This window comes from Manis pentadactyla, chromosome 19 (genome assembly GCF_030020395.1).
Source record: "Manis pentadactyla isolate mManPen7 chromosome 19, mManPen7.hap1, whole genome shotgun sequence".
NCBI classification, from domain to species: Eukaryota; Metazoa; Chordata; class Mammalia; order Pholidota; family Manidae; genus Manis; species Manis pentadactyla.
Window position 1 is genome coordinate 8100604 of NC_080037.1, and position 24954 is coordinate 8125557.

The 24954-nt window shown below is 38.5% G+C and overlaps 1 non-coding gene and 1 pseudogene across 1 annotated transcript; both read right to left on the bottom strand.

Annotated features, from left to right (window-relative positions):
* Positions 1-1642: 1642 nt before the first annotated feature.
* Positions 1643-1776, bottom strand: LOC118930915 (U11 spliceosomal RNA). Its single transcript, XR_005032208.2, has one exon. It is a non-coding gene; the product is annotated as a U11 spliceosomal RNA (small nuclear RNA).
* A 7504-nt stretch (positions 1777-9280) lies between these two features.
* Positions 9281-12015, bottom strand: LOC118930758 (olfactory receptor 10J1-like; annotated as a pseudogene).
* Positions 12016-24954: the final 12939 nt, after the last annotated feature.

Here is a 24954-nt window from a genome sequence, read left to right on the forward strand (position 1 = left end):
TTCTGTTCCACTGATCTAGCTGTCTATTGTTTTGCCAACACTGTATTGTCTTGATTGCCATAGTTTTATAATATAACTCTTGAAGTTGGATAATGTCAGTCCTCTAACTGTTCTTTTCTTTACATATTGTGAATCTTTTGCCTCCCCAAATAAACTTAGAATCAGTTTGTTGATACTCACAAAATAATTATCTGAAATTTTGATTGGAATTTCATTGAATATATATATCAAATTAGAGAAAAATGACCTCTTGACAGTTTTGAGTCTTCCTATCTGTGAACCTAGAATGTCTCTCCGTTTATTTAGTTCTTTAATTTCATTCATCAGAGTTTTGTAGTTTTCCTCACATAGATCTTGTACGTATTTTACTGGATTTATACCTGAGTATTTCATTTTGGGGGAGTGCTAATGTAAATTGCATTGTGTTTTTAATTTCAAACTCCACTTGTTTACTGCTGCTATGTAAGAAAGCAGTCAACTTTTGTATGTGAACCTTGTACCCTGCAATCTTGTTGTTGTTGCTTAAATAGTTCCAGGAGTGTGTTGATTCTTTTGGATTTTCAACACAATCATGTCATGTCACAAGTACAGATTAATTTATTCCTTCCCAATCTATATACTTTATTTCCTTTTCTTGTCTTATTGCATTATCTAGGATTTCCAGGACAATGTTGAAAAGGAGTGGTGAGATAGGATATCTTTATCTTGTACCTGACCTTAGTTGGGAAAGTTCTAGATTCTCACTTTTAAATATATTAGCTATAGGATTTTAAAAAGTGTTCTTTATCAAGTTGAAGTTTCCCTCTATTACTAGTTTAATGAGAGTTTTAAAAATCATGAATGGGTATTGATTTTGTCAAAAACATTTTCTACATCTATTGAGATCGTGTGATTTCTTTTTTTAAGCCTGTTGATGTAATGGATCACATTAATTGATTTTCAAATGTTGAAGCAGCCTTGCATACCTGAGATGAAACTCACTTGGTCATGGTGTATAATTGTTTTTATATATTGTTGGAATGAATTTACTAGTGTTTTGTTGAGGATTTTGCGTTTATGTTCATGAGAGATACTAGTTTTTTTTCCTCTTACAGTGTCTTTAGTTTTGGTATTAGGAGAATGGTGGCCTCATAGAATGAGTTGGAAAGCATTTCCTCTCTTATTTTTTGGAAGAGTTTGTGAAGGACTTGTAGTAATTCTTTAATGTTCCTTAGACTTTACCAGTGAAGCCACCTGGTCCTAGACTATTCTTTGTGGGAAGTTTGTTCATTACTAATGTAATCTCTACTTATTAGACCTATTCAAATTTTCTATTCCTTCGTAAATTGATTTTGGTAGTTTGTATCTTTCTGAGAATTTGTCCATTTCATCTGATTGGTTTTCTGATTTGTTAGCATACAGTTGTTCATAGTATTCCCTTATAATCTTTTTTTAAAAATTTCTTTAAGGTCAATGGTGATATACTCTCTTTAATTCCTGATTTTAGCAATTAGTGTCTTATCTCTTTTTCTATTGGTCAGTCTAGCTGAAGGTTTATCAACTTTGGTGATCATTTTAAAGAACCAACTTCTGGTTTTGTTAATTTTTGTGTTGTTTTCTATTATGTATGTCATTTATTTCCCTTCAAATCTTTTTTTTTTTATGGGGCACCAGGACCAACCATCACCAGCTGCCCAAATACCAAAAAATTATGCTTCCAAAATCTCTTGATGTTGATTCCACATGAAGAGAAAACGAGCTACCCCACGTGTGCCACTCACGACAGAAACCCTTTTTTCCCCTCCAATCTTTTGATTTATTTTTCTTCTGTTTGCTTTGGATTTGGTTTGCTCCTCCTTTTCTAGATTTTTAAGGCAGAATCTTAGGTTAATGACGAGAAATTTCTTCCTTTTTTAGTATACACATTTACATCTATAAATTTCTCTTTTAGCACTGCTTTTGCTGTATTCCATCACTTTTGGGATGTGTTTTTATTTATCTTGAAGCACTTAACTTTATTTTTCTTTGACACTCAGGTTATTATTTAGGAATGTGTTACTATCCACATGTTTGTGAATTTCCCAAATCCCCTTTTGTTAGTGATTTCTAATTAATTCCACTGCAGTCAGGGAACATACTTTGATTTCAATCCTTTTAAATTTATTGAGGCTTACTTAATGGTCTAACATATGGTCTATCCTGAAGAATGTTCTTTGTGTACTTGAGAAGAATGTGTAATTTTATATTTTGGACTGGAATGTTCTAAGGATGTCTTTTCGAATTGGTTCATAGTGTTGTTCAAGTCTTCTGTTTCCATGTTGAGCTTATGCCTAGTTGTTTTAACCATTATTGAATATGAAGTATTAAAGTCTCCAGCTGTTACTATATACTATTGAATTGTCTGTTTCTCCCTTCAAATCTGTCAGTTTTTGCTCTAAGTATTTTGGGACTGTGTTGTTAGGTTACCGGTACAATTTATAATTGTTATGTCTTCCTGTTGGATTGAACTTCAACCACTATAAAATGTCTTTTTCTCTTTTAATAATTTTGGTCTTAATGTCAGTTTTGTCTGATATTAATACAGCCATTGAATATGTTGTTTTGCTTACAGTTTGCATGGCATATCTTATTACATATTTCCATATTTTTACTTTTAAACTATTTGGATCTTTGACTCTATAGTCTGTCTCTGATAGATACCATATAGTTAGATCATATTTTTTAATTCATTCTGCCAATTTCTACCTGTTGTTTGGATTATTTAACTTACTTCTGTTTAATGTAGTTACTGACCAGATAGGATCTACATCTCCCATTTTACTACAGGTTTTCTATCTGTCATGCTCTTATTTCCCTCTAGTCATCTATTACTGCCTTCTTTGCTGTTAAATAGATGTTTTCTAGTGTAACATTTTAATTCTTTGTTTGGTCTTTCCCAGATTTTGGGGGGTTAATTTCTTAGTGGTTGCCCTGAGGAGGATTACAATTAATTTTTACCTTTAAAAAAATCTAGTTCTTATTAATACTAACTTAATTTGCATAGAAACAAAAACTTTACTCCAGTATAGTTCCATATCCTCACCTCTTCTTATGCAATTATTGTTATACATAGTACTTCTTTATATATTTTTGCCATGTATATATACATACAAGTTCATATATACATTTTCACAGTGATTGCTTTATGCAGTTGTATTTTAAGTCAGGACAAGTGTTGCAAACAAAATATGTCTATATTATCCTTTATATCCAGCTATGTGTACATATTTTTGTCTTTTTTGTGACTTTAGTTGGGATGCTCAAATTTTTTTTCATGAAATACAATGTTTAGTGTAGACTTCTGATAGATGTCCATTAGTAAAGGGAATTCTATTTTAGTCTCAGTTTGGTAAAAATGTTTATGATCAACTGGATGTTGGATTTACATATAATGTTTTATGTTTTTATCTTTTGATATAAATCATGAGTTGAATCCTTTATTATGAATCCTTTATTCTGTTTATTGTTATACAGTAAATGTTACTGTACTTCAACAGATTCTTTATAATGTTGAAGCATTCCTAACTTGGGCATGCTGTTTAGTGTGTGTTTTTTTAAGCCATGGATTCCTTTTGTTAAGATATTTGCTCTTATTTGTAGGTGACTTTGGTGTTTAATTTTGTATTTTTAACTGCTTATTTCTAATTTGATTAAAAAATTTTGAGGCTAGTGGTCTCATGATTTGAGTTGGGGAGATTCTCCACTTTCAATAAGACTTTTAAAAATGTGCATCTTCTCTTTAAAGTTTGGTTTCATGTCTTTCTCTTGAATAGGGATGGAGAGTATACCATGACTGTCATTTCCATTTTTCTTGATTATTAGTCATTAAATAGTGTAACATTTTCTAACAATTTCTGTGAAAATTTTCTAATTATACCCAAGCCAGTATTATAAATTAAGATTTTCATTAAAATTGTACATTTGATACGTGTTTTCAAGTTTACTGATCTAAAGTTTTTCATGCTGTTATCTTAACAATTTTAGCAGTTTTATTTATATCCCTAGGTATGTCCTTAGTTCATTTGTGATTTTGTTTTGGTGGTCCTTTTCTCATCTGCTCTGGATCATAGTGGACAAAACTTTTTATTATTTTATTATTAATATATTTTTATTATTATAAGCTTGTCTCTGGACTGCTTTTAGTACCGTGCTGTTTTTGCTAGTCTGAATTTTTGTCCTTTAATTCCAAATAGCTTATAATTTTTAACATTTTATTTCCTCTTTCACTCAAGAAATTTTTTTGATTTTTGGGACTGCTTTCTTAAATTTATTGCACTGATTGTGAAAGTAATATGTATGTGTTGAGATTTACTTAGTCTCTTTGGGACACAAAGTATGGTCAAATTTTTGTGAAAAATTCATGTATATTTGAAAAGAATTTTAAATCATTTGTTAATTGTGTTTTGCTCACCTTTTGTAGACTTTTAAATTTTCTTATGTTTTGTTGCTTTACCAGTTGTAGCAAAATTAATGTCTCTTAAGTTATTTTTAAATGCTACTTTCTCTTTGTAGTTTTGTTAGTGTTTGCTTGATATATTTTGAAGCTTGGTTCTTTGGGCCTACCAGTTGGTGGCAGCTATACATTCTTGGTGAATTATTATTTTTATCAGAACTAAATGTGCCTCTTTGTTCCTTTTAGTGTTTTATCCTCCACAAATTTTAGTTTAACCGATATTTATATAATTGTTATAAGCTCATTCTTGTCTTCTTATTTTGGGTTTTCCTTTTACCATGTTCTTCCTTGTGTTTTCCCCTCCTAAGCTTTTAATTTCATTGATCAATTTTTATCTGCTCTCTTTTCTATGCTCCATATTGGTTTGAAAGTTTTGCCTGTTTACCTAGTGATTACCCTTAACTTTCTTAAACATTTTATTCTTATTTTTTAGGAATAGTTCATATAAATAGTTTAAAAATTCAAATATTACTAAAAGGTTAGAAAAAAAGGAAAAAGGAAAAAATTCTCTACTCCATCCCTCCTTACCCTTTTCTCCTATTCTGTAGAGGCTACTTGTGTTGGGGATCTGTAGAAAAGCACATACACAGAGGGAGAGAGAAAGGAGAGGAGATAAAAATTTATTGTAATGAATTGGCTCACATGATTATGGAGACTGGCAAATCACAAAGGGAAGAGCCATCACTGCAGTTCAAGTCTGAAGACTGCCTACTGCCGAATTCCCTCTTGCTCGTGAGAGTCAGTCTTGTTCTCATCATGTCTTCACATGATTCAATGAACCTCACCCACATTCTGTAGGACAATCTGCTTTACTGAAAGTCCACCAACTTAAATCTTAATCTCATCTAAAAACAATCTCATGGAAATATCTAGAATAATGTTTGACCAAATATCAAGGCACCATGGCCCAGCCAAGTTGACATATAAAATTAACCTTCACAATATTTTCAATCATGTTACATATGTCTACCATCATTTCCTAGGTCACTTACACACACATACACTTTCTCTTTCTCAAAATGTTTACATATTTTCAAAATATGTTTATATTCTGATTTGGTTGTCATTATTTAGTGTTTTGATATTAATGATTAAATAAATACAGCTCATAGCTGATTCATATCACATTCTGTAAATATATCTCTCTTGAACAAGCAAGCTAAACTAATTTTTTCTGTGTGGTCTATAATACCAGGCATCTCTTAATTTCCTTTCCTTCATCTGTTAACATGGCACTTTCCTTCCATTCCATCCAGGAATTGCTCTGACCTCTCTTCTGGATTCACTATCTCCTTGATCCTTTATCTTCTTTCTTGTTGTACATCCTCATTTTAATGGCTTCCCAAGAAAGACGGAATAGACGAAAATTTCTTGAGATCTTGCATGTTTGAAAATGCTATTTTACTCTCACATTTGATTGATAATTTGCTGAATTTAGGATTCTAGTTTGGGAATAATTTTCCACTAGAGTTTTTAAGCCATTATTACTTTAGTGTCTTGTAGCTTCTGATGTAAAATCCAAAGCCATTCTGATTATTGATCCATTACTTATTGCTATATTTGTTTTTTTACCTTGAAGCTTTTAAAGTCATCCCTTTAACCTAGTTTTTAGAAACTTTATGAAGATAGATTTTTTGTGTTGGTCATGATTGTTTTCAATGTCATAGTCATTGGTCTGGAAGCTTCGGTCCTTTTGCTCTTTGAAATTTTATTTTACTGTTTCTTTGACAATCTAACTCTATTTCCTCTGCTTTTTTTTTGAAGTCCTACGTAGACAAATATTAGACATCTTGTATTTATATTCAATATTCATATATTGTCTTATTTCACTCCTATTTGTCTTTTTGTTCTGCTATTCAAGATATTTCATCAAATTTTTGCAACTCTGCTTTTTTATTTCAGCTCATGTATTAATTTGAAAAACCTCTTTCTGCTTCTCAGCACATGCCTTTTACATAACACTGCTTTTATTTCACCGAGTCAGTATCTTGTATCCTTCCAAAATGTTAAATATATAACTTTTGAAAGAGTTTAATCTACTCACTGCAGTGTATCTGATTCTTCCATGTTCTCTTCTTATCTGTTTATCAGGCTGATGTCTGTTTTCATGTTAACATGTCCTCAAATGCTTGGTGATCCTTGTCAGTCCATTCATAGCTAGACTGCTGCACTAACCAGCTGTTTAGGAACTCTGAGGTGTGTGGGATATGTTGAAGAGTGGGCTTTATTTACTAGAGTGATAAGGGAAGGTAATGTGAGAAGCTGGCTTTCTTACAGTAAGCTTACATTTCAACACAGGGCATTGAGCTGTCCATATATGTCTTTGTTCTTGAAATACGAAGTTCCCCAGTGGAAAATCTTCAGTTTCCTGTTTGGGAGCTGTAAGCCTTTTTAATACCCTATTAGGTTTGCTGATACTCTTTTATCTCTTCCTTTCCTTTAAAAAAATTATTATATTATTTATACAAATTTATTATTATACCCTATTTTATTGTCACAGCATTATCACTTATTATATATTATGTTATCATATCAATGTTATTATTTAAATATCTTTAAATTTTGTTACTATTATACCTCATCTTTGTAGGTCCCTCCAGAAAGTATCCCTCCAGCCTCCTGCTCAGGGGAGAGGTTCAGATCCTATATAGCATCTCTCAACCATTTTCAAGCAGCTCTATTTTGTCAGACCAGTCATATGCTCTTCTGTCTGGAAGTACTTACTCCCCACATCTCCTGAATGCTTCTGGAAGTTTGTGTGATAAATGGGCATTTTTGTTGTTTTCTCTGCCTCAGGCATCTCCTGAGCGTTCTACACTAGCATCCTCCATTGTGCTAATTCACACGGGGACAATAACAATTTATTATTATGCTTTCCAGGCTACAAAATTTTTGCGTACTCTTTTGGTGTCATCTCCTATTTTCTTTTGCTATGGAGAAAATCCTTTATTTCCTGATTGGAAGCTGTAAGCCTCATTGTCCATACCCTGTAAGGCTTGCAGATAATTCTGTTATCTCTTCCTCACCTTAAAAAAATTATATTGTTTATATAAATGTATTGATCATTGTGTAATATTTTTATATTTGTATATTACTTTCATTATATTAACTCAATATTCTTAACTCGAATTCAGTAGATTTTTAGGAAAAAGTAAAAAATAATGTATATTTTATCAGAATTCTGTCTACCCTTAAATTATATTTAACAAAATTCTTATAACTTCTATTTATTTGTTTCAAATAATGACTAATATTAGCTAATATGTATAGCTTCACCTTGAATAGGAAAAGTGAGGTTAACTTTCTTATAATAAATTCTTTTATAAAAACTAAAATATTACTACTTTTTAGATCAGCACTTCCAGTATCTGATTGCTTCCTCCTGGACGTAAATTTTACAGATGGGGAAACTGAGGCTTAGAGAAGTTCTGTAATTTGTTCAAATATATATGGTGAGTAAGAAGTAGAGCTAGGACTCCAAAGGGAATCTTTTTCTTCCTGTGTTTAGGTTACATGCACTTCACTTTGCTGACCTCCAAAAACTGCTACCTTATGTTTTAAGTGACTATAATCTGCAAATACAGGTTATGTGTTATTGAGAAGGTTGAACAGGGCAGCATTTTCAAGGTCACAGCCTAGAATTTAAAAAATCTTTTTCTTTACTGAGTAAAAGTGACAACTGGTAATCACAGCACTTTTATTTGGGGTTCTCTTGGATTTCACCATAAATTCCCTCCCCCCCAAAAAAACTACAGTCAGTTATATGTGAAACTGAGCCATAATGAGTTTATTTATGAAGTTAAAATATTTGCTCCATAGCCTTAACTTTTGAACTTAACATGGAGGAGAATGCAGCCTGAGACAAACATGTCACTTGGTGCAGGTGAGAAATTAAACAGCAGGTGGAACTGTCCACCTGGCTGAGATCCGCCTGGTTGCGTCCTCACTGCTCATTTTGCATTTCCACCCATAAAGGTAACATGGGGACTGTTCACTACAGTACTCTACGGATGTGTAGGTTTGGAGGTGTGAGCGGGTAGAGGGAGTGATTTCTTCTTCATTAGAGGTTCATAAAAAGAGAAATGCTTCAGTCTGGTGTTTCAGCACGAGTAGGAGAGCACCCTGGCCGCACGGGTGGCGAGGGTGGAAGTAAGGGATTGCTAGTAAGTGGTGATAAGCGGTAAAGAGGCATGAGAACAGGAGATGGGGACTGGGAAAGCACAGCTCACCTGGCGTTACTGATTGTAGGCTGCCTGGAGCTGGATGGCAGGCTGAGGGGAGGGGTGCTGGAAGTGGAGGTGCCTAGTGAGACATGACGTATTAATTCAGGTCCTAGAGGGTCTTAAGTGATAGGACTGATGGTTTGAGTCTTCTTCTTCCGTTGAGTTACTGATTATCAGATGGCTGCATTCTCCTTACCCGTCCAATCTTCTCAGTCACTAATCCCTGCTGTAGATTGTCTTTTACTCCCATTCGCTTGTTGCTTCTATCCATTCTGCCAAAGCCTCTCCAGAGGCAGGGCATCCAGAGGTATCCTTTTTTCAATGGGTCAGTGACCTCCACATAACATCACTGACAGCCTTTGTATATTCTCTTAATATAAACGCCAATTTTATTACTTAGGTGCTACCTCCTTCTTTAACTAGATCATCAAGGGATTTTATTCACTCGCCAAAAATGTTTCTTACATGCCATGAAAACTGAGATCTCCATTTCCCCATATGTGATAAAGGTTCCAAATTCAAGAACTAATGAATTTTATAGATGCTTATTATCTCTGGTATCCATTTATTTATGGTGTCCAAGATACAAGGAGCTTGAATTGTCCATAAAGGAATTATTTCAGTTACGTGTCAAAACTATGTAGCCTTAAATGGAAAAGAGGAAACCCCACATCCAAAGAGAGTGTAATAGAATGTGTTTAAAATTTTAGCCCTGCCCCACGTAGCCTCCCCTCAGCCGTTCTTCCTGCCATCCCAGTCTCAGTCCGTCTCAGGCTGTCCAGGCTGCCCACCTACTTTCTAGTATCAAGTTCCTTTTCCTGCATTTGAAGTCCAATAACCATTCATGTTCTTTTGTGAGATGCGAGCTTCTTGTGCTTTGGAGAGCCCTCTCCCTTCCCTGAGTGGCTGAGTGTGTAGGCTGCTGTTCTCTTCCTCTTCCTACCCACTGCTTTGTAGGCTCCTGAATTGCAACTCCAAGGACTGTGGGCACTGTTCCTCGTTTCCCACCTGAGAGAATCTCCTAAGACCTTCACGGAAGCCCATCTTGTCAGGAAAGCTTCCTGCCGGTGGCCCTGCACAGGGCATCCCCGACCTCCTTGTTCCTCAGGGTGTACACCACAGGGTTCAGTGGGGGGGTGATGACGGTGTAGGTCACCGAGATCAGCTGGTCCTGATCCCTGGAGTTCTCTGACCTGGGCTTGAGGTAGGCAATGGAGGCGCAGCCGTAGTGGACGATGACCACCGTGAGGTGGGAGGCACAGGTGGCAAAGGCCTTCTTCCAGCCCTCAGCCGAGGTGATCCTGAGGATGGTGGAGATGATGAGGACGTAGGAGGTGAAGACCAGGCCCATGGGCACCAGGATCACCAACACACTGATGATCAAAGTCAGGATGTCATTGAGGGTCGTGTCGATGCAGGAGAGCTTCATCACAGGTGTGATGTCACAGAAGAAGTGGGCCACCTTTGTGGTACAGAAGGGCAGCCTGAACACAGCCAGCACCTGGGTTGTGGCTACAATTAGGCCAATGCTGCAGGCCACCCACACCAACTGGAAGCACACTCTCCTGTTCATGACAACCATGTACCTCAAGGGGTTGCAGATGGCCACATAGCGGTCGTACCCCATCGCTGCCAGCAGGAAGCAGTTGTTGATGGCCAGAGTGATGAAGAAGAACATCTGGGTGGCACAGGCTGGCACGGAGATAGGCTGGCTCGGGCCTGTGAGGTCACAGAGCATCTTGGGTATAATGACGAGTGTGTACGTGGTCTCTGAAGCTGACAGCACACCGAGGAAGAAGTACATGGGGGTGTGGAGGTGGCGGTCAAGGCTAACGATGGCCACGATGATGATATGCCTGCCAGGGTGAATATGTACAGTACAAGGAGCACGACAAAGAGGGCGAGCTGGTGGTCACGGAAGCTGGAGAAGCCCTGGAAGGTGAACTCACTCAGCAAAGTGTGATTCTGTTTCTTCACTAAATCATAGGTGGTATCTAAGAAAGAAAAGTACGTAAGGAACCTAGATGGATGATTTCTTTCAGTTCTTGTGCTTAGTCTATTTTGGGTCTCTGCTTGTTTATATTCAGATTCATGCTTATTTCTGTTGGGAATAGGGAGCGGAGGAACGTTCTTTTCTCGTTAAGAAGAAAGTATATGGCTTTTTAGAATCAAATGCTATAAACTGATATCTGGTTCCATCATGTGCTGACTTATCTTAGGCAAGGAATTAATGCATCATCATAGAATTGTTGATAGAACTATTTTTAACTGTTCAACTGATAGAAACATTTACATTTAACTGTTAAATATTATATTTACATAGAATTCAAAAAATTACTGAATACATTTAAATTCAGTAGTGTCATCCAGAGCTCTAGGTCCCGGAACTTCCTACCAATTCCTGAGCTTCTAGGGTTTGAGCTGAGTTCTTGTCACTATGGTTCACATTCTTCATTCTCAGTCCTGTCTTTGAACCCTGATGGCACTCCTCCCTCATCGGCTGTCCTACATACCTCCTCTTTCCTAATTACCACTCATTTGGCAAAACCACACAAAGCCACACAAAGCCCGTGACCTCCGTAAAATCCTTTCCCTCCCTTTGTTCCTCTCTTGCTCTCCGGCCTGTGCACATGTAGGTAGCATGGAACTTTTCTCTCTTTGTGTCGAAAGCACCTTATAATGCATTTGTGATTACAAAGCATCTTCACATACATTTAATTTCATTACCATCCAGTGGAGCAGGGAAGACAAGGATTACCATTTCTCTTCAGATGCAGAGACTGAGGATCAGCTCTGTTTAGGGACTCACCCAACACACACAGATGTTGAGAGACAAAAATCAAGACTTGAACCCATGTCGTCTGATCCTGTGTCCACTGTTCCTTCCAACTACACAAAACTCCACTCTAGAACTCCTCTTCACCTGCGTGGCTAGATTATATCATGTTTGGGAATAGAGACCATGTATGCCAACTCTTTATGACCCCCGTGTGACCACTGCAATGTAGAGCACAGATAACTGCTGATAGAATTTACAGGTCATTGCTCCATCAAACAAATAGCCTGTTAGGAAGAACGTTGAAGTACCACAGTGAGGTTTTCTTAATCAATGACGCGGAGTGGTAAATGTTTTTAACCTCTGGCTCCTTTCCCTGGCTGTCTTTGCCTGTGACAGCAACTAACCAAGGAAAGAATGAGGCTAAATTTTAATATTGGAGTTATAACACTAGAAGAAAGCGTGGCACTATTACCATCTAATTGGAAAATATACCGGTAGTGCAACTTTTCTAGTAGCCTTTATCCTATGACTAACCAACATATAATTATGTAACAGGTTAGCTACAAAAAAAATTAATTCAATAATAGAATATGTGGAGTTGCTTAAAAAGTGCATTTTGCTAGAAGTAAAGCAAATTAGCCACATTATAAAATGATTTATTTGGTAAATTCCAAAGTAAACTTCTTTAATACTTTTAAAATTAGCCTATTTTTCAGAAATAAGCCATTTTTAATAAAATCTGCAAGATATTTATAAGGGATTGGTACACAGCTTCAACTGTTCAGAGCATTATATGAAAAGGAACAGTATGAGGTTGCAAAAAAACAAGTTTTATGTTAGATGCCAGGGACCAATTGTTAACAGGGAATGTTGTTTGGCCTTGATGTGTATACTGTGGTGAGTCACTGTAAGCTTGCTCTGTGGGCTTTATAAACACTGTGTGCGGCTTATGATTTGTCTGAAGACAGAGATAAGGAAACACAGCTGATAAGTGGCAGAGCCGCATTCTTTAATTCCATATTAGTCATGATACTCTTCTGTCCTGGGGAGTCCTTGATTCCTCAGGATTAGCAGGGGATCTTTGAAAGTAGGAAATCAAGGGAAAAGAAAGACAAATATTCATAGACACCAGGATCCTTTCCAGGTTAATGGAATTTGAATCTTTAACAATTAAAACCCATATATATGTATTTTATTCCTCATATGGCACCCTCGGTAAATCACAGAAGTCTTTTTTCCAAATCTCACTTACTTTCCTTCCTGCAAATCTGTGGCGCATTGGAGAAGTGGAGGTAGAGGTCAGAGATGTGGCCCATCGGTCACAAGTATTCACCAAACCGGTCACTAACTAAAGTCACCTGAATGTGCCTTTCCGACTGTCCTAGGACCAGTCCAGGAATGTAGGTAGAAGGAAAGTTTCAGGGGCTCCTTGGATACTAGATATTCCCTCCAGCTGAAGGGGGAGATTTTGATGCCCAAGAAAGGCTCTCTGAGGGCCACCTCATGAGGTTTCCGGGTGCCATTCCCTGGTACCTTTGGGAGTCGCCCTGAGCGGGGAGGAAGCCGACACCAGTGGCAGGGGACCTCATTATGTGTAGGGCGCGTTCACCTGATTACACAGACTTCTGCTTTGAGACTCTTGCAGCATTTTCCACTGCAAGTAGAAATGGCAGTAGCTTATTGTCAGGTTTTATTTATTTTTTGAATATTCTGTTTTTATACATTTTGGGCCTTGGAAAACCATGGTTACAAAGCCCAAGGGCGCTCTAGCAAAGAGCCACTGTCTTGGTTTCCAGGCAGTGCACAGCTTTGCTTGCAGTCAAGAACCCCACCCAGTTTTAGGAGCAGTTTTCCTTTACCTTTGCTTCCTCCCCTTCCGCCTGCCTCTCCTTCTTCTCCTCGGCCCCCCTACTCCTCCTTCAGAACCAAAGAAGTCAAATCTGGTTCTAGTTCTGTCCTGTGGGATTCAGAAACAAGAGACCACTGCGTAGTAGACACAAAGGCAGCCACTACAGGCTTCTCTGGAAAGCTAGGAGACCCCTGTGGTGTCCAAATAAATCTGAGCAAAGGTCGCATGCTCAGGGTCCATCAGGCAAACGGTTAAATGCCCTGGGAGCCCCGTCTGGCCTTACCCCCAAACTCTGTCCCTGCCCCAACGCTGGCACTTGTTCTTTCCCTAAGAGTATCTTATTCTCATTATGTTTTCTTTTATATGTACTCTTATCCGTCACCTCCCCAGATCCCCACCATTCTCCCAGATAGTTTTTCCACACTTGGCAAAAAAATGAAGTGCCTACTTTCATATCTTGCTAAACCTGAAAAGTGTCCCTGTACTTGTTCCTTTTTTTTTTTTTTCTTTATTCCCTCTTCCTTCTCGACTGAATTTGTGGTAACTTGTAAATTTAGAAAATCCTTTTTTTTAAATTAAAATACATTTGACATATAACTTTGTGTACATTTAAGGTGAACCACATGTTAATTTGATACCTTTGTATATTGTAACATGGTTGCCCATGTAGTGATAATTAGCACTTCATCACATTAAGTATCATAAAATGAAAAATGTTTAGCAAATATAAAAATGTTAATAACATTTGCTTTTGTCCCTATCGATTTTGGCGATATAAGAAGAGGAAATGCAAGCCAAAGTAGAGTTTCCTAGGAAACTCAAGCATTTTTAAAAAAATGATCATCGATAAAAGTTAGCATCTTAACTTTTGCCCTGTTGTTTGCTGCTGAAGACTATCTCCATATGCATTACAGCCTTTAGTGTTTTGGGGGCCAAAGTATGAGTGAACAGACCCCATTTTTGTGTCATCCTGCTACTTAAGCTTATGTTTTCCTTTCTGTGTGCTAGTGAGGAAAGAGCCAAATTGTCACCCTGTCACTGGAAACACAAATCAGCACTGGGGCACAAATGGGAAGCAGATACGAAGCCTCTTTAACCAGAGATAAGCAGGGTAGCTCTGTCAACACAGTCAGGGCAGGGAGAACAGGACTGTGACTCTCCGAGCTCTCTGTCTACAACTAGGAGGCCACACTGGAGGAGGAGGCACTAACAACCTTATTTTCCATTACAGGAGGTGTCCTTTTGTTTATGCAAGGTGAGAAAGGAAATCTAGCAGAATACTAGGTTTATGAATAATCAGGAAAGGAAGGAGGGTAGTGGTTAGGGGTCTGTTAGGGGGTTGATGGCCTAGCAGCCTGAGTCCTGGTCAGCAGGTTTTTCACGGTATGTATGGCTGTGCAAATGCCTGAAAGGGCTGAGCTCCGGGAAGTGCTGTGCTCCTGGGAGGGCGTGCCTTTGCCTCAGGCTGGCATGGCCTCGGTAGGCTTGTCCACCTGCACGTTGTCCACATCCAAAGTAGCTGGTACTGAAACTTGGATGTTCCAGTCTGTGGTGTAACAAACTACCCCGAGCTTAGTGACATAAAGCAATGGCAGCCCTTTTTCATTCACCTCTGTTCTCACATGGGGTCTCATGTAGTTGTGGTCACGAGGTGGCTGGGGTTTGCTTATTCACATGCCAGCCCCTTGATACTGACTGTCGACTAAAACAGCAGCACAAAGTTTCTCGGTGTGGCCTCGGCTTCCTCACAGCCTGGGCTCTGGACTCCATGAGCAGGCACCCACCAGAGGGCCTGGCCAGCTGCACAGTCCTTGGTGACCTAGTCTTAGAAGCCACACGACATCATTTCCACTACCCTGATTTGGCCCAGGCAGTCACAAAGGCCCACCCAGCCTCTAGGAGGGGGCACAAACTTCACCTCTTACAGGGGGGCAGGGGTGGTGCCCTGCAAGAGCATGTGGATGGGAGCTGTTACGTCCATTTTTTTGAAAAAACAGTCTGCCACCCAAATTAGCAGATGACCAGTATCTTCTAAAGTACAGTTTGGGCTAGCTGTCCTCAAATCAAAACAAGAAACAAAATCAAAATTAGACTAACCAAAATCTTCATTCTCCCTAGCTAGGTGTTCATGTAACCCAGACGACTCTTTTTGAAATGCTTAAGTTCCAGGGATTCTTGGAAAATAGAAGGGGATGTGTGAATCTAGAGAATCTAGATCTGCTAATCTTGAGATGACATTGTGAGCTCGAAATAAAAGAAGTATACATTTAGTACACTAGATGATAACCATAAAAGGCAAACAAAAATTCTGAGCAATTTTGAAATTAAGAACCTGGCTAAGCTGACAAGAAGGTTCTGAAGCCATCAGTTCCAGTGAGCCTGCAGGGTTTTGTGACCTTATGCTGTGATCTTTATTTAAAAGTGTTTTGTTTTTAAAATCATTTTTAATGTAATGCTTTATAGTTGCAAAACACTATGTTTAAAATAGGTAAATTGTGAAGTGTTAACAGTAAAATAAATATTTGGGAACTCATCACTCAAGAGCTCCACTCACCTTTATTTTTATTTCTCCTATTGTCATTTTCTCGCAAGTTCTCTAATAAGAAAAGAAGCCTTTTATTACACATGTTACAAATATTTTTCTTTAATCATTTTTTTCTGAGTTTATAGGTTTGAAATTTTATTAGTATTATATTTACATGTGTATTGGGGTCTTCCTAACTCCAAGATTATTTTTAAAGAGTACCTGTGTTTTCATCTATACTTCTTATGTTTTGATACATGATTCATTTGGAATTTAACTGGTTGTAAGAAACAAAGTTAGATATACTTCCTAAAATCAAACAGGATGTACCTTTTCTTATTCCCAATAACTAGGCCATTGTCTCAACACCACATATTGAATAATTAAAACATCTCATGTTGTTTTCTACAGTATGCTGCCCAATGTTACATGTGCCTGACTCCCGATTATTCTCCTTTGGAATTTTCCTAGTTGCTCTCACATTTAACAAGTAATGCTATTTTTATTAACTTCTCATTCTGTTCATAGAAGTTTAAGGAGAATAAACATCTTTAGTCTTCACAACATTGATGCTTTCTACCCAAAGTAAATTTAAAAGGAAATGTTTGTCTTCTTTTATGAGTTTCAGTAGAGTTCTAAAATTATTCTTCATATAGAAAATGCTCATTTCCTAGGCTCATGTATTTGATCTGTTGTTTCATTTAGAAACGGGGTATCTTCTGTTTTATTTTCTAAAGAGCTATTATTTTTTTTTATCACTTATCATTCCAGCTCATTCTTGCTGGAACCCTCAGTAACCCAAATAATTTCTCAATTTGTAAAGTCCCACATTCTGTTTGTTTCTCTCATTTTCAGGATCTCATACTGAAATGTTAGGACTCCACAGACTATTATTTTAGTTATTGCCCTGCGTTTTACTTCTAATTTACCTGTCACCGTCCTACCTAGCATAATACCAGCCTTGGTTAAATCAAATTTTTCTCTTGCATGGAGCACAGATGAAGCTGAACTTCACTGGTGAGAAACACATGATATGATGATTGGTTGCAATGTTGTGATTTAAAAGAAGTGTACGTTCGGTCATTCAGATGACCAGACATTTCTCGTATGTATATGTCCTCCTCCAGGCCTCCTGGCTCACAGCTCCCAACCCTTGGAATTTCCTGAGTGATAAGAGCGATGGGAGCATCTTTTGTTATAATATTTGTTCTCTTGTATTCGGCTTCAGAACCTTCAGGGTGAAATGAGTATCTTGTTATTTATTTATAACAACCCCCTTTCAATGTAACTGAGTTTATGTTAATGAGATGACAATTGGAAAACACCTAAGGATGGAGGCTGGTGGCTGGAGAACCATGTGGTTAAAGGGCTAGAATTTTCCCAGCCCTCTGACCTCCGGGGAAGAGAAGAGGGCTAGAGGTTGAACCAATCCCCAGTGTGCCTATGTAGTGAAGCCTCCATAAAAACCCAAAAGAATGGGGTTCAGATAGCTTCCAGGTTGGGGAACCAGAACATAATCTGCATGCTGTCATGCTGAGCCCCAAACTCATGACAGAAGCTCCTTTGTTTGGAATCTTGACGTATGTGTCTCTTCATCTAGCTACTGATTTGCATCCTTTAATAGGCATTGTAATAAATTTGTAATTTAGTGAGTGAATGGGTTTTCTGAGTTCTGTGAACCATTATAGCAAATTAATGGAACCCAAGGAGGGGGTCATGGGAACCTCTGATTTATAGCCTGTCAGTCAGAAGTATAGGTGATGACCTGGGCTTGCAACTGGCATCTGAAATTGTTGGAAGGCAGTCTTGCAGGACTAAGCCCTTAACCTGTGTGATCTGATGCTAATCTCTGGGTAAATACTGCCAGAACTAAGTTGGATTGTAGGACACCCAGCTGGTGTCAGAGAATTGGTTGGTCCTACAGGGTGAAAACATCCCCACACAAATTGGAATTGGTGACCACAACCCCTCATGGCCTTACCTGAAATTCATGACACTTAACAGTAAGTGGGTCTTGCTCTTGCTGGGCAGCCTTGCTGTGCTTCCTGCCTACCGTCTGCTCTCTGTCCCTCTTGTGCATCTCGCACACATTGTCTTCTACCCTCCGGTTTCCAGAAGTTCTTCCTCAATCCATATTTGTAGCACATGATTTTGTTTGCTCTTTTGTTAAGAATTGAAAGCAATTAGAAGAGATTAAGGACATATACCCACCGCCACATTTACCCATCCACTTACATCAGCAGTATTTGATGCAAATGATTAATTTCTTTCTCAGTAACCTTTTTTCACAAGGCTCCTAGGACAGACTTTTTAAATCATTTTTATAATTTTCATTCACAGTTTTTTCCCCCCTAGTATCCTTTTTCTTGACTCTTTTCTTCAATTTCTTGATGCTGGCATACCTCAAATTTCAGCCACAGACCACTTCTGTATTTCCACTTAAAACCTAGTGATCTCTTCCTCTTTTGGCTTTAAACAGTTTCCAAAGTTAAATCTCCAATCCACACTTCTTCCCAAACTCTAAAGTTGTCAGTCCAACAATCAGCCAGTTGTCTCTACTTTGATCTCTACTTGGCATGTCATACAGAAGATGTCCTCAGCTGAACCGGTCACCTCCTCACTCAGAGGCGGGCCCTGTTCTGAGCTACCATCACCTGGATGCGGATCCCAGCAACACGGTCCTGACTGCCCTCTCTCCCTACTTCCCCTTCGGCGCTGGGGGTTGATTTTCCATACAGTAGCAACAGAGTGAAGATTTCAGTGCACTAGTCAAATCAAGTTAATCCCCTTGCTCAGATACCCGTACAATGACTTTCCATCCCTCTTAGAATGAAGTTCAAGATCCTTACCTTAGCTTATCAGAGCACAGTTGGAATCTTCCCCTTACTGCCTTGGTTATTATGTCCGGCCACACTTGCTGGGTTGTTGTGCCTCACACATGCTGAGGTGACCCCTCCCCCTCACAGGGCCTTTCCCTTGCTCTCACCTCAGCCTGGGGCACTCTTCCCCCAGGTTCTCGTGTGGCACACTCATACCTTCGCTTCGTCCACTCTCCTGCTCAGACATCACCTCCTCAGAAAAGCCTTCCCTGACCACCCCACCTAAAGGAGCTACTTTGCCTGCTGCCAGGGAAGACCATCCTTTTGACCTGTGCTTTGTTTTTCTGCAAACACGTATCACTTACCAATAGAACATTCCATTGCTTCTAAAACAGGGATTTAAGTGAGTCGTCCCTGGAAGTAGGTCAGCATTTAGCTGTGAGAGATGAGGTCATTCTTGGTGGCACGCAGTGGCATGCACAGGCCTTTCAGGCCATCATGAGGAAAGTGGATTTTCTCCCAAGTGCAATGGGAATTCATTGGATAGTTTTAATTAGGAGAAGGGGCTGATCTGATGTTCATTTTTCATATGTAACTTTGCTGTTATGTAAAGAATTGGAAAAGAACCAGAATCAAAAAGGAGAGTAGATGGAGAAGATTGTTTCTGGATAAAAGTAGTTGCAGTTGGGAAGGAAGGAAATGGATAAATTCACATTCTCTTTTGTAGGTAGAGCCGACGAACCTTGTCAGGAGACACCAGTCTAAATGGCCTCCTATATTCATTTTCTCTCCCCTTGCAGTAGTTTGGCAGAGAGCTGAACAGCAGATCCACGGTGCCCCAGGGGAAGAACAGGCCGACACCAGCTGCTGAGCTCTTGATGTTCCCTTTTAAAAAAAGCACAAGGCTCTTTCAACTAGGAAGCTTCTATTGCATGATCACATAGATGGTCCCTGTTCCTCTTCTTTTATAAATACACCACTCCTAAGGTACTGCCCATCTACGACGCACAGCTTAGTGAGAGTTTGGGACATTGTGTGCAATTTACCACATCTCTACTTGAAGGTTTTCTCCATGTAACCTTAGTTTGCTGTACTCTGTTTTCCTAGTAGTATGTATGTCTTTTATCCAATTTTACATACAAATGTGCTGACAGAGTCAGTCGTAGGGGGCAGGGTGTTGTGAGGAAAAGAGAGGATTGGACAGACTCACTGGCTTTCACATTGAACAGCTGGGTAGAGAAGGTACCATGGACTAGTTGGAGCAATGTATATTGATTTTTTTTCATGTGTTTTATTTGGGGTGATCCTAGACATCTAGATGGAAATGTCAAAAGTATATAGCTAGTAAAGACAAGCCTGGATCAAGAAAATATCACAGCTGGAATTAGAAATTTGGAATTTCCCCTGAATAATCAGCGTAAAGCAACAAGAACCAATCTAAAGTGACCTTTTCTTTAGAAGAAGTCATAGAGAAAGTTATCAAAGAGCTACCCCTCCACAATAAAAGTCTCAGCTTCAGATAATTCCAGGCTGTAAAGTGATACACAAAGTCAGAGGATCATTCTACCAAATCTTTAAGTAATAAATTATTCCAATGGTATTTTAAAGGTACCAGTCCTAGGAAAAAAGAAAACCCTTAAAATTATTTTACGAAGTGTACAGCATTGAAAAAATCTGATTAATGCACACACATGTATGTGTACACACACACATACAAAATGCAAATAGATTTCATTAAGTAAAGAGAAACTAGCAGTAGACTAAAAAATAGTATATCATGGCAAAATGTAATGTAGTATTGCATGTAACCAAGAAGAAAAATCTTGAATCCAGAACTCTTAAACTATATGGTCTTAGGCCTGCTATTTAACTTCTAGGTGCCTCAGTATCCCTTTCTGTAAACTGTACATAACAACAGTATTCAAGTGGAGAGTAGTATCGAAATCTTAGGATTTTTAATATGAAATTGTTAGGAAAATAGATATGAGCAGCGTGGAAAGAGAATAAGGCCAGTAATGCCCATTAGGAGGGACTCAAAGAGTTAACCAGTAAAAAATAGAAAGCTCAGAAGGCCAGGAGCAACTTGAGTTGGAATGTTGAATACTCCCCCAGATAAAGAAGAGTATCTCAGCATAACCTATGTTTTCATTGTATCAATTAGCACCTGCTAAAAAGCCCAGCTTATTCAAGAAGAATTCTATCTTAGAGCTAAGATTGCATTTTAATCAAACAGATGATAACTTCGCCCACTTTGGAGGGCAGACAGTCTGGATTGGTAGGTTTCCTGACAGAAACTGCTATCCTGGGAAGAAATCAGAGCCGTACATTTCTTGTGTTAAGTGAAAAGAAGAAACTTGATGTCTTATCAAAGATGAACATTCTGGGGCCGCTTAACAAGTCCACACTCCCCTTTAAGTGTTGCTTCTATAAAACCCCAGAACCTAAACCCTTAGGTGCTCCTCTTTCTGAGGTCACCCACACTTTCTAAGTGTGTAGGCTTTTCCCAGTCTTTCCGCATCTCTTCTCTGAAGTAGCCCACACTCCCCTTTCTCCAAGTGTGCACCTTTTTGCTTGAAATAAACTTCTCACTGCTCAACTTAACGTTTTCTCTGTATGCTTTTCCAATGCTAAATTCTTTGTTACCGTTCTTTGTCATTCTCATTCTGCAGATTTAAGCTCAAACCTTCACTCCCTGTGTCCTATTTCGGATAAGTAAGGAGAGGTTGCTGAGAGCTCAGACCTGGGCTTGCAAATTACCGTCGCCTGGGCAACCAGGTTGGAACTGCAGCTCATGGTCATGCTCTTTAGTGGTCTGCCTGAAAGTCTCCTTTCTTTGTCTCTAGGAAGTTCGCAGAACCTAATCTCACTCCATCCAGTGCTCTGTGGCTCCCCCTAATCCTGGGGTGGTAGGGACTCAGTTCTCACGCTGTGCAGATCCAAGCAGACACTGGATGCCAGGTGACACTGGCTTAAGGAGTTAGCAGGGGATGTGCCGCATGCTGAGTAGCAGTTCAATGAACTTCCTTTATTATTCTGATCTGTCATTCCCTGACGCTCTCGCTTTAATAAATTCCTTCTTCACTTTGTCCTCTGACTTCCCTGCATCTCCGAACCAACTGCGCCCCAACCTCACATGTCCTCCCTGGGGTCGTTTGTACTTTGTCTCTTCAATTAAGTAACTTTGCACAAGACTGTTGCTCTGCTTCACTACTCTTTCTCTGCCCTTCAGTTCTTAGCTTCCTCGGGGTCAAGAACAGAGGAAAATAAAGAATGCTCCCCTAACAAAATGAGTTAATTAACATACATTTTTAGAAAAATGTAGTAAGTAAGTGTTCATTATACATCAGCTGTTATTCCAGTTATACAAAGAAGGCTCTGAATGTTCTTAATCTGTTAATAAATTTCACCATATAAATAGATAAAGCAAGGAAAAGTATATGCCTTTCTCTCCATATGCTGAAAAGGATATGTGATAAAATGTAACATCCATTCTTCATTTAAAATACCCAAGATGAATAACTCCTTAACATTATAAAAATGTGTGTATCTCAACTAAAAATCTGTCATCATGCTTTAAAGAGGGAAATGAGAAATACTCCCATTAAATAAAATACCAACACAAAATGATTACTATACCCTTTACTGCTTACCTTTTTCTGCATATATTGACCAACACAATTAAATCAAGAGAAAGAATTAAAAGGGATAAAAACTGAAAAAGAAAAGGTAGATTTATAATCATTTCCAGGTGGTATAATATACCTGGAAAAACTGTAAGAATCTACTTAAAAATTATTACAGCATTAAAATGATTCCATAACAGGTCTGGGTTCAAATTTGTCATTATTCTAGCTACATAGACATAAGAGCCAATTAAAAATATAATGAAAAAAGACATTTCTAATTGCAAAATTACAAGCAATGTCAAAGAATGAAGACTTGTGCAAAAATTACAGAAAAATGAATCATGATACAAACTTCTCCCTACCACTCCTCCTTAAGTACAACCATAACCCCTGGAAATAACCCAAGAAGCAAACAAAGGAGAACTCTGAGAAATGGCAGGTGGAAGGCAAACCTATTTTAGACTCCAGAACTGGAGGAACAGCACAGTGGCAGGAAATCTTAACTTTTGCCATCTCACCATAAGGCCACCCAGACACCCAACCTAGCAACAGAAGACAGCCCAAGTAGGTTACTTCCTATCCTGGAATAAACAGAAGTCTTACCCACAGCACCAGGTGAGCCCAGCACCACCAGCAAGGAGACTCCATCAGGGGACCTTGCTAACATGGTCAGGGAAATTGTTCTCCCTCCCTGCAGGGCATGTGACCACCCTCCCTCTGAGAGATACCCACAGGGGCAGCAGGGAAGATACATCAAGCAGCCTGGCCCTGGAAGTCGCTTTGTCCCTGCAGGCCAGAGATTTTCCTCCAACAGAAATACTTGTACAGATCTCAACAATAAACCCAGGTTCTGGAAGCCTCTTTGACTCTGTGGAATTGATAATCCCCTTTCCCTCTCCACCACCCAGAGACACAGTGGGTGGGGGGTGTAGTACTGGTCAGAAAAGCATTGTAGCCCCGCCCACAGAGTATATGACCCTAACCAGCACCTGGCCAGGGAATCTGCCGGCCCACAGGCTGAGACCCTTCTCTGCATCAGGCCCTGCATGGACACACCCTTTCTACCCCTCAGGCAGCACCAACAGAGACTAGTGGTAGTTCCAACAGCTTCAGATGAACTCAGCACACTCAAATAACAGAAAGTGCCCTGAGATTTAAACAGGCACTGGAAACAGCCCACAGAAGTGGCCTAGGCCCTGTATGCTAACTTTACACTGGGCACTGCCTGCTAAAATAGAAGATTTAAATAGAATCCAGTCTCCTAACAGACAAAATATCAGGGATGCAAGCTAAAAGTCATAGCAGAAGGACAATAGGAAAACTCTAAAAATGTGAAAAGCAGTGAGCTACTAACAAACCCATGGGTCAAAGACAAATTTTCAAATAAAGTGAATACATAGAAAATAATGAAAATGAATGTATGATATATGTGAATGCAACTAAAACAGTGCTGACGAGGATTTATGGCACTAAATGCTTACATCATAAAGGAGGAAAGAAATCAGTAATCTAAGTTGCTACCAGGAGAAACTAGGAAAGAAGAGCAAAAGAAAGCTAAAACAAGCAGAAAGAAATAACAAAGAAAAGAGCAAAAGTCAATGAAATAAAAAATAGGAGAATAATAGAGAAAATCAATATAACAAAACAGTCCTTTGAAAAAAATCAATAAATTGAGAAGTATCTAAACGAACAAAAATTTTAAAAGACATAAATCACCAATATCAGGATGAAATAGGGGCTATCATTACAGATTCTGCAGCTATTAAAAGGATAATAAGGAAATATTCAAGCAACTGTATGTTTATAAATTCACCAACTTGAAATAAATAGATCACATCTTCAAAAAACTCAAAGTACCAAAACTTAACCAGGTAATCTGAGTAATCCTGTAACTATTAGATAGACAACAATCTTAGTACTCCTATAACTATTAAGAAATTGGATTAATAATTTTAAAACTCTTGACAGAGGAACTTCCAGGTCCAGACTGTTTCACTGGAGAATTCTACGGGGCATTGAAAGAAAAATTAATATCAGGTTTGCATAATGTCTTCCAGGAAACAAAAGAGAACTGTTAATTATCAAATCACTCTGAGCTGATAATTTGTGAGGCCTGTATTATCCTGTTACCAAAACCATATGAAGACTCTACAAATAAAAATGCAGATCAGTATCCCTCATGAACTTAGATGCAAAATTCCTTAACAAAATAATAGAAAATCGAATCCAGCAATGTATGAAAAGGATCACACTTCACGACCAGATTGGATTTATTCCAGGAATGCAATCCTGGATCAATAGTCACAAATAAAGCAATGGTATCCATCATCTTCATAGGCTAAAGAAGAAAAATCATGTAATTTTATTAACTGACACAGAAACATTTGACAAAATCCAGCATCTGTGCATGACAAACATTCTTAGCAAGTTAAGAATAGAGAGGAATTTGATAAATTTGGTAAAGACCATATTCAAATAAAGATCATATCCAAAAGACCTGTCCATAGCATCATACTTAATGGGGAAAGGCTGAATGCTTCGCCACTAAGATCAGGAACAAGGCAAGGACGTGTGCTCTTACCTCTCTTAATTAATATGGTAATGGACATCCTAGTCACTCCAATAAGACAAGATAAGGAAATAAAAGGCATATCAGAAAGTAA